We start from the raw sequence: 12621 nt of genomic DNA, 5'->3' as shown, positions 1-12621 counted from the left end.
GCGCCTTCAATTGTGTATTCAAACCCTATTAGACATGGAAGCTTGCGGCACGTCACTGGCACCAAAACACAGACATTTCATCTTGGGAGTCAGGCGTCATTGTAGGTAGGTAAGCGTGTCACCCATCCCAGAGGGCAGCGTCATACATTGCCACGGTGTGCTCAGGCTGCTGCAGCGAGGCACCACAGACCAGGGTGGGGAGGGGGGGGCTTCAGCAGTAGACATTTATTTTTCATGGTTCTGGAGGCCAGAAATCCAAGACCAAGGTGTAGACAGGGTGACTGGCTTCCCAGCCTTCTCTCCATGGCTTGCACAGGGCTGCTTCCTCAGTACATCCTCACATGGCCTTTCCCTGTGCCTCTGCATCCCTGGTGTCCCTGTGTGTGTCCACGCCTCCTTTTCTTGTAAAAAGAAAGTCAGACTGGACTGGGGCCCATCCTAATAGCTTCATTTTAACAAAGGGTCACCTCTTTGAAGGCCTATCTTCAAGTATAGTCACATCCAGAGGACCTGAGGAATATCAGGTTTTACGATATGAATTTGGGGTGGGGGGACACCATTCAGTCCATACATATGTGTAAGGGGCAGGTACTAAATAAATATTTGACGTTCAAAAAATCTCATTTATGGCATGAATTTGAGTGGGAAAAAATTACTATTGCCATGGGCCTTCCCTCTGTGCACAGGGTTCCGCTAAGTCCCTCTTGTGAGCTTTTGAACACGAGAGTCTCACCCTTGGCTAGTCCTGTGATGGAAGGAACATGAGGAAAGACTCCTCCGTGGGGCAGAAGGGCCATCTCGCCCAGCCTGCAAACGTCTGCTGTCTGCCTTGCTTGAAGCACATGCTGTCACATGCGCGCTTTCCACAAACTTAATTCAAGTAACGATTTTTTTTGTGATTGGCATGTCTGCATGGTAGCAAACTTTGGTTGAACATATTGTTAGAATACACAATACTGTAATTTAAGATTATTTTATCAGCAGTAGAGAGTTTTATAATTCATTTAAAAAGTTGTAATGGGCTCGAGCATCTTCAGTATAGTTTAATAATATAGCATTTTATAGCTGGCTGTAAAATTTCAGATTACGGTTTTAGCAATTGTGCAATTCTATTTTATAGTTTAATAATTGTTCAAATGAAGGAGAGTATAAAGTTCCTAAAAACCAATTTCATGACTTAGAAAAATAGCCTTTATCAAAATCTAACATATACCTTTAATGAACCCAGATGTCACCTTTTCAACAAAGGCAGATCGTGGCATCTATTTTTCTCAACCACAAAGCCCTCCCAATTAAGCACATAGAGTGCGGTATCTCTGAGTTACATTTTTTCTCCTTCTTTAAAAATCTTTTATCCCTAATCTCCTACAGCCAGAATAAGCCTATTGCCAAGTGCAAGGTGGACATCAACGAAGCCAGAAGAGCTTCAGTGGAAACAGGGAGTAAATTCGTTCTCTTGAGAAGGTTCTTTGTTTGACAGATGACCGTTTGATCACACCGCTTCAACCCCAGCTCCTAACTCTAATAAAGTCCCTTATTCTTGCCTCCAGATAGCTCATACTTCACCATTCTGAGAGTGAGTGGCAACATGGGGAGCCCTACATTATACTAGAATTGTATATTATTGTTATGTGTAGTAAAGGTATTACCATATAGCATTAGGGAAAAGGCACTATCTCCCATTGTTGAAATTATAGTTTGTGTTGTTATATTCCTGGGGTTTTCCAGCATTATTTTGTCACACAACTGAAATCAAGAAAAGAGGAGGCTCTGGACCATTTACAAAAACACAGCTACCATGGAGCACATGTCAGGAATATGGTCCCAGGACCGTTGGGTGCAGTGATCCTTGGGTGGACCAGCTCTGGATCAGAGCCCTGTTGCAGAGAAATGGCAGCAATCAGAGGAAGAACCCATGTGGCTGGGCTCCTTCTAGCAGGGGTATAGTCCAAGTGGGGCTCCCAGCACTTTTCCACTATGTTATAAACAGTGACTGTGATGTAATGGCAGGGTGTGGGGAGGCTGACTCTGACCTGCCCACCTGAGCAGTGAATAGGAGACAGGGCACCTGCAGTGGTAAACTCTCTCACATCACCCTGAAATGATAGGGGCCTCCTTTTCTCTTCTTCCCACTCAATTCCCCCTTCTTTGTCAGCTCCAGAAAACTTCTAGCTGATATTTGGTGCTTCTTGGGCAGAAATTGAGGGCTGTCTGTCTCAGCACATCTGGGTAGCCTTTGCCAGGTCACAGTCACATCAGCAATGATGCCCACAGTTGGCAGGCATTCTTGCTGTCGTGGGACAGGTATTGGGCGCAGGTGTCTCCTGACATCTGTACCTATTCCACACATGCCCCAGCACATGGCACCCCCTACGTTATAACAAGGTAAAGGGTGGCACTTAGTGACTGTGAAGTCCTATGAAGAGCATAGGCAACACCATCATTCAATTTATGCCCAAACCAAGCTCACTTTGAGATAATAGATTCCAAACACTGAGTGTGCTGATGCTTGACAAGGGATTGTGCAGACAGTAGGCCAACAGAAGTGTGATTAGTTCTCAGAAGCTTTAGTTTTTAAGAAAAAGAGATTGTGCTTAAGAATAGAAAACACTGAAGGATCAGGTTTCTTGCTACAAGAGAATCAAACTTTCCTGTGCACTTTAGTGGAGAGTAACTTCATCTCCTTAACCCTGGGTTTCATCATCTGTAATATGGGAATAATGAGCACTGCTGCCCAGGAGGGTTGTCATAATTAAACAAATTAAAATTCTCCAGCATAGTTACTGAGCCTCCAGTTCAGCACAGCAACTGTTTTTATTGTTATTTTATCTTCCCAGTTGGTCTGTGCTTGCGCAGGAGACAGAAGGAGCCTCTGCTAAAGGGGGATTTGGTGACCTTTACCCCAAAATTCATTGGGGTCATGAACTTGGGCATCATACGGGGCATGTGCCCTGCAAAAACCTATTTTTTATGATCACCTGCTTGTGATGTGTTCTCCCAAACATCATTTCTTTACCGCTTTTGTCAAAAAATGGGAATAATGACTTAAGGATGGGGATGGGAAGACTAGACCCCCTCAGTGCATTCTAGGAAGAGCCATTAGGCCAAATAAAAGCACCTGTGGTTTAAGAGGGCAGTGAGGCTGGTCCATCAGAGGGACAGTAATTCAGCAGTTGGACAATTGCTTAACCCGATTACCGGGTAATAAACATGCTTAATAAAAAGGAATAGGACATCTGCACCATCTTGGCCATAAATATGCTCTCTTGTTCTGGGTAATCTACAAGAATACCTCTGAGCACACTTAGATCACCTACTATAAATAAATCCAATTTCTTGTATCCCCTACTGACCTTTTATCCTTAGGACTTCCAGCCAACCATGTCTCCCTGAATAACAGTCTCTGCCTTGTGTTTGAGCCTTGGAGCTCATGTGTGGGAAGAAAATGGCTCCGGTTCTCTTGTGAGGTTCAACAGAAGGTTCTCCTTCACTGGACCCTTCCTTTTTGAAGCCCAAGAGGAGTCATACCATGGACAGGGCTGTCGGGACAGGAAGCTGAGGATGGTGTCTACTGAGTAGACATCGTAGGAGTTTCCCCAGAGTGGCTATTGCTGTCTACTCACAGGCAGCCTGCATGACCCCTGGCTTACTACTGCCTCCACGGGCACCTCTGTAGCTGTCAGCAGGATAACCAGAACTACTTCCACCGGTTGATCTGAGGGTTATGGGAGATAATGTGTGCCATGTCTAGCATGGAGTTCATGTGCATGGATTTTGGAGTCAAGGGGATGGAGATTGGATAGATGCTCTCTCAGTGCAGGCACTCCAGCTGCAGAAACTTGGCAAGTCCCAGCCTCTCTGAGCCCTTGTTTCCTGATCTGTGCAAAGGAGAGAGCCCCACTCAGAAAGTCGTGTGAGCAGTTGGGAGTGTTCCATGAGTCTTAGGTGGGCTCAGTTATAGGCGGGAGCAGTCATGAATGGCAACTGGTCACAGTTCTCACTGTGAATCTACTTGGTTTTCCTCAATTATCTGTCTTTGTCTACTCAAAGTATGCTTTTCTTTTAAGTTTTTAAATGTTTGCTTTCACCTGGTTTTTCAGAGTATCAAGGGTGCTCCATCTTTTGAACAGAGGGTGAACAAAAGCCCAGGGTCAGTTATATCTGCAGACCACGGCGTTTTATATGAACCTTTAGTTAGCAGCATAAGTCACAGAGCCATTATGGGGCCGCACTCAGCTGCACATAAATGCACAGGAGAATGAGAGGCTTAATAAATATGATCTGATGGCGATGAGAACGCGTGTCTGATGAGACAGGCTTCATGCACTTCTCATCAGAGACCACAATGAATCTTTTCTGTTGCTCTTGCACATTTGCATTTCTGACCGCACATTTGAGAAAACAAATGTTTCATTTTAGGGCCGTCCCCCGAGTTGCCTTTATACCATTCTCACTGAATGTTTGCTCTAGAAAACGCCTCCCTTACCCCAAACCAAAATGTCTTTCACACATTGTTTGGCATAATCTTACTGTTAATTGGGCATAATTGTCTAAAATACAGGTCGTAATTGCTTCTTGTCTGAATATTTTACAAATCAAACAAGTTAACCATGAAGGAAAACACAGTTCTTTGATGTACTTTGCAACCTGTATTTGCCCCAACTTAGGGAAAAGCAAAATAGATGCAAGATGATCCGGGGAGGTACGGAAGGGAGATAGGCCAGCCCAAGTGCCATGTTGGGCTTCCTGCTGTAGACAGTGTCTGCACCCAGCGCTACTGGCTATCTTGCCATTAGTGTTAAATTACAAGTGCAGGGCTGCAGGCATCCTTTTTATGGCGTGCTGGAGACTGACGGGCAAGCCCGGGGACTGCTTAGCTAATGGAGGGCTGTTGATATATCGTACTGGACTGTATCTCTTTCATTGCATTCATTTTTAAATCCAATGGCTCACAGGAGATCAAGAGCCAGTTCTATTCAATATCATGTTCACAAGCCAAATTAGCTTGAGCTTTTGCATTTCTCCAGCCCCTGCCCCAATCCAAGAATACTAGCCTAGAGACCACAGGGATCCTGAGCAATCATCAACAGCACCCTGAGGTTTTTAAAGAACATCCACCTTTCACATTTGATTCTCAGAACCACTCTGTGAGGTAAGCAGGAGGGCTGGGATTATTATAATTAAAGCTGGAGGCTGAAAAGCCAAGAATAGGACCTTCCTAGCCTGTATTCATTTTATCATACTTTATCAATCAAGCTGATAGCAGGAGTAAGTTCTAAACTATAGTAGAAGCTCTCTTAACTGACCCTCATGTAACCAACTCATCCCGGAAGCCAACCTCTCCATTCTCTTGTAAATAGCTAGTGCCCAGGGCTGACCATGTGCCCCAAGCTGGTCACCTCCTGCTCACCTCTGTCCTTGCTCTCTCCATTTGAGAGGCAGGCTTCGAAGAGTCAGGCCCATTTGTTCTCAAGCCTTTTTTATGCTCTTAGAGCTGGTGTTTTCCTTACAGATTTAAATCAGTATACATGAAGGATTGAAATAGGCGCACAAAAGAAAGCATAGTTGTTTTGATAAAAACTAAGCCAAATACAGTGAAAACGCCAAATTCCTTTAAAAGATACCTTCGCATTAGGTGTGGGTGCGACAAAATTATAAAAGAGTGAGAAAAATTATAAAAATGTAAAAAAAAATTCTGCACTGAGATTCCTCTGAGGATATCAAACAAACATCACTCCTGGTTTAAAGAAACTAAAACTGGAAATTGTTGATCATGAATTAATTATAGGTGTAGCTTCTGCAGACCATAAGCCAGGGAACTCCAATCAGCAAACTCTTTCTTTAAGAAACTTTTTTTTTAAGATTAATTATTTATTTGAGAGAGAGAGATATCGCACATGAGCAGGAGGGGCGGAGAGAGAGGGAGAGAGAATCTAAAGCAGATTCACTGCTGAGCTCGGAGCCTGAAACAGGACTCAGTCTCAGGACCCTGAGATCATGACCTGAGCTGAAGCCAAGAGCTGGACCCTTAACCAACTGTGCCACCCAGGTGCCCCCCCCCAATTTTTTTAATGGAAGATGGCCTTGGTAATGTACCCCCAAATCAATAAGTGACTGACATTCAGATTTGAAGGTAGAACATTTGATACAACACCTACAATGAAATCTTATTATTCAGCCTTAAAAAAAACAAGGACATCCTACGATATGCAACAACGTGGATGAATATGAAGGACATCACACTAAGTAAAATAAGCCAGTCACAGAAGGACAAATACTGCATGATTCCACTTGCCTAAAACATCTAAAATACTCAGACTCCTGGAAGCGAAGAATGGCAGGTTGGCATTCTCTGGCAACCACAACGGCATTGTGGTTGCCAGAGGCTGGAGGAGAGCAGAAACTTGTTACTCAGTGGGTGCACAGTTTCTCTTATGCAAGAGGAGTAGGTACTAGAGGTCCGCTGTGCAACATTGTGCCTATAGTTTAGGGATACTCTTGTGTGCACTTCAAATTGTGATAAGAGAGCGGATCTCATGTTCAGTACCCTTATCACACTTTTTTAAAGCAGCTTTGCAATAAAAAGTTTGATACAAATGTGTAATTTTTGAGTGATTCGGTGATCTTGCCTTTTAACTTAATTTCTCAATTGACAAATAATCTATGGGCTCCAAACCTGTCAGGTAAGAGGATTACTACTCTAGGCTTAACCCTAAGCTCAACATAAATTGCAGTTCAATTTGGAATACCCCATGGGTGCCAGGAATCCAAGACCTGTTAGACTCTGGAACTTGAAGCCACATTTCTTTCAAGGCTACAGTGCAGCCCCTCCCCTCTCCCCACCCCTCACTCTGGCCTCATTTCAGTTCACTGCACTGACTTTGGAGGCCTGTCTAAACAGTCCAACTAGGATCTGAGCCTGGACTTCTTCTGGGTAAGGAAGCATGACTTCAAGCCTCCCAAGCCCTTTTCCCCACTCCCATCTTCTGACCAGGTTCAACCTGCCCAGAGCATACCAGACTAATGAAACTTGGCACCCTGTGGGCCTTCCTAAACCTGTGCTGAGTGAAATATCTTTATAAGGCTTTCTTAGAGCTTAACATACTGAATGTCTTCTGGCTGAGGTTCAGTTCAGACAGTGTCTTGCCAGGAGTGTGTAGAAAAGCCGCCGCCCCCTTCTCAAAAGGACACTTGCCCCATCTCATCCTTGCCCTCCATGTAGACCCTTAGCCCCTCCCCAACCTTGACCAGGGTCCACGGGGCTGGCAGAAATCAGCTTGGAGGACATGGATCCCTTCCTTGTGGAGCACAGGAACCAGAAGACAAACATCCCAGCCCAGGGGCTTAGAGCAGGTCTTATTTATGTGTCCACTTGTTTTACGCAGCTGACTTTACTGCACATTATTCAGACCAGTGGTTCCAAGTGGTTGTTACCAAGTTTGTAGGACAAACAAATCAGTAGGAAGGTGAGTTTCGAAACAGACAGTGGCAGGGATTTTGGAAAGGCTAACCCACAGCTTGTGACCTCCCCAACAGCACTCACACCTCCCCAGGCTCTCCCAAATCCAACAAGCAAGATCCAAAGAGCTGAAAAGAGCATAATACTAGGAGAGCTCTGGCCAGACCACCATTACTTAGCTTGGATTCACTCATAGGCAGCTTCTTGTTTTTCAGTCTGTTTTGTGTTGAAATTAATTTGGAGGGGTACGTATCAACTACACGATAGGATTGCTGTATGGTGAGTACTGCCCATAAATGTCTCTGGTCGGGGGAGTCTATTTTTTTTTAACACAATGTGAAAATGCAGACTCTGAAGCAGCTTCTGCTCAGTTACCCTTCAAAATTAGGTGCACATCCTTCTTCCTATGTCTGGTCCTACCCAAAAATGTAAGACATGTAGATTTAAGTGGGGGAGTGGCTGTTGCAGGAAGAACCCAAGCCACGGTTTCCCCTCCCAAGGCCCGATTTCTGCTGCAGAAGAGACCCATATGCTAATAAACTGGTATTGACAAGTGTGATGGATGCAGCCAGGTACTTAGTGCTGGGGAGCAAAGTTGATTGCGTTTTACAGTCTGTGTATTTCTCTGTTTATTGCCTGTATTTTGTCATTAAGCAAACAGGTCCCTAATATAGCAAATCTCTCTAATCAGCAAAGCAAGGGAGAGAAGAACCAGAAGCATCATTAATTATGACCATTTGGCTGCAGCCTGGACAGTCTGTTGCTATTGGATTGGGCGACTTCCTCTGGTTTTATTTTCTGGAGGTAGAGCAGAAACTGGCTCTCCTTACGTTCCCTGCCCTGCTGGCTGACAGCTGCCTAAAACCCCGAGATGAGGCACTGACTTCTCTACTGAAACGGAGTCCTGGAGCAGCCAAGGCCAGGCTCTGCGTCAATGTGCTTCTAAGTCTCCGATTCCCTAAACAGAGCAAGTGTGCTGCTCCAAAGCCTGCTTCATCCCCGAGGCTCCAGGGGAGCCTACTGTGGGCAGAGCTCCCATGTGGGGGCTGCGGCTCGAGGGATGGGGGTGGGTGCTGGACCGAGGGCTCCCAGAGACGTGTGTGTCTGTGCCTTCTGAACAGGAAGCCTATTGGCATCGGGGCAGACTTTCCAAATGCTAATCACTGGGATCAAAAGCAGGAGCGTCCTCATTCTGACTCCAGGTAACAGAGGTTAACAGCATCTAATGCATTTATTAACCCTCTGGTGCCAGAGACTGGGGAGGTCTGGCCCTACAATTACAGTGCCGTGGAAATCCTATTACCCAACATGCCTGGACTAGCGGATTACTACCGGTGACAATTTTTTAACCTCGCTGGAAGGACAATGTTTAGGAAGTGCCTGAATACAAGTTCTCCGGTTTTCCAGAATGACAACAAGGCTGCTGGGCTGGAGATGGTCCTCCCCTGTCCCTTTCATCCCTCCATCCTCAAAATGAAAACCCCGTGGTACTGTGGTTTGCTGGTGCTGTTTCCCCTCCACTCAGAGTCAGGTGGCTTCCCCCCTAACCACAGAAGTCTGAATTAGCTGCTAGGAAACATTCTTTCATAAAAGAGATTAAAGAATTCATTTTTCAACATGCTGCACTGGTGGTTAAAATGGACTTTTAGAAAAATGAAATCCACTCTCTTCTTCCCTTCTTTATCCTTCTTTCTCTTTTCTTTTCTTTTCTTTTTTCTTTTCTTTTCTTTTCTTTTTTCTTTTCTTTTCTTTCTTTTCTTTCTTTTTTCTTTCTTTTCTTTTCTTTTCTTTTTTTTTTTTCAGGAGATGTCATATTTTAAAGCCATACTGTCAGGTTTGGGGTCTAGATAGGTCCGGGCTGGCCATGCTCTGTGCTGGGTCCCTGAGTATGCCATTAATGAGCAGGGTGCTGGGTCCGCAGACAGGACCTTGAGCCGGCACTTTCATTATTCCACCCTTAGTTTTACCCTTTACTCAGCAGTAAGAAGTCCTCTTCTGGTTTCTAACTTACCTTCTACCTTACAAGATCTCAGAAATTTTGTTTGTTTTAATTTTCCTGGGACCATCCCAGTTTTTATCACCTGAGAGACAATACTGAAAGTGTGTAAGTACTCTTTGCAGTAGTTGAAGATGTAGGCTACCCTGTAATTCTGTGTTTACGTTTATCACTCCTGACTAGCAAGACAAGTGATAGCTTGATGATGTTTCCAAAAATGCTCAGGATAAAAGCCCTTAAAATGTAAAAATAACAGGTTGCTTAGGATTCTAAAATGGGCTCTAAAAGCCAGATTTTCATAAGTGGTCTCTGGATTTGCATAGCAGATTTCTGACCCTCAGTGTCACTGGAGGGATTCAGACTGCACACAGGACTCCTAAGCTTGCAGCCAGCTAGACAATACACTGGTCTTAATTCCCAGGCTCTGTCCCTCCATCTGCAGCTTATGAACCCTCACAGGCACCAGCCCCCCAGGGTGATGGGGGGCACCACCTGTACTTGATGCTAGTCAGTCTAGGCAGCAGACCCACTGGCTCTCGTAATGGGCACTTCAGGTTTGATGTAGGATTGGGGAAAAAAAAAAAAACCTCATGAGTATGCATGATCTTTTGATTCTGTTACCCAGAATAACAATAACTGGTATTGTTAAAATGACAATATAAAATATTCCAATAACTGGTAACATCTGCCCTTCGCTTTCTTTTTTTTATTATAAATTTATTTTTTATTGGTGTTCAATTTGCCAACATACAGAATAACACCCAGTGCTCATCCCGTCAAGTGCCCACCTCAGTGCCCATGCCCTTCTCTTTCTAATCAGATTCCCAGACCTTCCTGTGATCCATGTGAGGTTCAGGTAGAACTCCAGGATCCGCTCTGCCTCTGCATTTGGGAGTTTCCACTCTAATTGGGAAGCTGTGTTAATATGCCATGTAAGCAGAGTATTTAAAGGCCGGTGTGCATGCACTGCTAAGCTTCTGGAGTGCTAAGTGCTTCTTTGGGTTGGGAAGGCATTTAACGGGAGAAGGCATTTTCTCAAGAGCATTTGCAGGGGCCTGGATACACACTATTATCTTTACTCTGCAGGTTATCTACTTATGCCAATGAGAATGGTCCTCAAGGCAAGAAGAACTTGGAGATGCTTCCTCCAGTTATTGTGAAGCCAATGGGGCTACAGGGAGACAGGCCTCACATTGACCATTTCCTTTAGGTAGATGCCAACGGGATGCCTGCTTTGGGGGAAAAAGCTCAGAGATTTCAAAGACCTGAAGCTGGTCTAAATGTTTTCTCATGTGTGATGGAGCAATAATCCCCACTGTTTCCAGATAGAAGGCAAGAGCCTGCATGCCTGTAAACCTACATGCAGTGTGAAACCCTCAGTGACCAATGCGGGTCAGACAATCTACCTCTGCAGATCTAGAGTCCCCTAAAACAGTCTGTTAAGACAGAAAACTTTTCTTATCCATTGATAGGAGCCCCTTTATAATGATTTAATAATGACGGGCATTGTTACTAGTATTTCAGCAGATTCCTGAAGTGACTCTGTATGGCTAATGAGTATGTCAGATTGTGTATACAGTGAGTAAAACCCTACATATCAGTGCTAATCATACAGACCAGAATAGGAAGGAGGGCCCCTCAACCCTTCGAACTTCTAGGCCTATGGTTTAGGACACAGAGGCATAGTTTAGCTATGACCACAAGCACAGAAATAACTTGAAGGCACAATGTGTCCCAGACTAGAAGTCAGACTGCTTTCTCTGCACATTTTAGTGAACTTCTTAGTTATGCAAAGGCCATTAGCAAGGGTTTATGTCTTTTGTAGATTATGGCCTAGCAAAGAAAAAAGAGAATGAGATATTTTAAGGCCATTTTGGTATCTGGGCACAATTCCAATCTTGAACAGAAATAAAACATGTAAAGTTCTGTACATTATTCTCTGCAGGTAACAATGCAATGGACCAGATTTGCTATTACTATAGATTAAAAGTAGGCTTTTGGGTAAGGTTCAATTCCTCTTCTAATTTCTCCTCTGATCCTCTTATACATAACATTTAGTGACCTTTGAACAGCCTGGGGATGCCTCACAGTGTCTTATTTCTTCATGGCTATTTAAAGGTTTCTATTTCATATTCGCAGCTGGCATATGCAAATATAGGTAAAGATTATGATGCCTCCCAAGTAGCATTATGGTCAGTAAATTACTCCTTGGGTGAACAGGCCATCATCATCAGCCTAGCATGTCTTCAATGAGTTACAGAAGTCTTCCTGCAACAGGCAGCCTGCCAGTTGCCATTCACTAGGAGCTGGGTGCCCAGACACTCCTTGATTCAAGTGTGATGCTTAACCAGGGTCATCCTGTTGGGACATGAGCTCTCTCTCTGTCTTTGGTGTCAACAGATTCTTGTTTTGGGGGAAGGAGGTCATTGGAGGGGAGTTCTTCATGTGGATTTGGGGGCAGGTAGAGCATGAAGAGTCAAGCATGCCAGGATTTCTGGGAAAAAGCACTGTAATGGAGGAAAGAGCACATTTTCTTTCAAGAGTTTTAGAGACCTGGTCTGTATCCTGACTACCAGTAAATGGCTATGTGACCTTGGAGAAGTCACTTAACTTCACTGCACTCTGTCTTCCTTTACAAAACAAAAGGGCTGTACTGGGTCAGCAGTTCCCATTGTCACTGTTTAAGCGATGGAAACTTCCCTTCAACTCAACTGTCCGGTAGAAGCTCAATGGGGACTAGTTCCCACGTGAGGAGATGGGGAGCTCAATGCTTTCACTGCCACTGCCCTGGAAGCAATTGTGTGATTACTGGATCTGGATCCATAGCACCCTGCACAGTTCCTCCAGGGGATCCATCTGTAAGAGTCCCTGCCCTGTGCCAGAACTCCTAAGCCATGAATGGGTTACTCAACTAGAGGACAGTCCCGTGAGCCCAGAGACTATATCCTTTGGTTCCTATCACCTGATACCCAGCTTTGGAAAATAGCTTGTCGACTGAAGCAATGAATAAAACAAATGAACAAACAAGCTTCAGGAAGACCTATCTCTATATTACTAATGAAGGGGGATTTTTATTGCCACGTTTTTACCTCAAAGGCACATCCCCAAAATGAACATTCAGAGATATACATGAGTTCCAAATATGGATGACCTCAAAACTTGGGGT

The 12621-nt window shown here is 44.5% G+C and overlaps 1 protein-coding gene across 4 annotated transcripts in view; it reads left to right on the top strand.

The window, feature by feature from the left end:
• The window catches only part of GFRA1 (GDNF family receptor alpha 1), a 203101-nt gene that overhangs the window by 186537 nt on the left and 3943 nt on the right, over window positions 1-12621 (top strand). The gene's annotated exons all lie outside the window — the stretch shown is intronic.

The sequence above is a fragment of the Canis lupus genome, chromosome 28 (assembly GCF_011100685.1).
Source record: "Canis lupus familiaris isolate Mischka breed German Shepherd chromosome 28, alternate assembly UU_Cfam_GSD_1.0, whole genome shotgun sequence".
In the NCBI taxonomy this organism is placed as follows: domain Eukaryota; kingdom Metazoa; phylum Chordata; class Mammalia; order Carnivora; family Canidae; genus Canis; species Canis lupus.
Note: the sequence above shows the minus strand (reverse complement) of the source record. Positions and strands in the feature narration are given on the sequence as shown.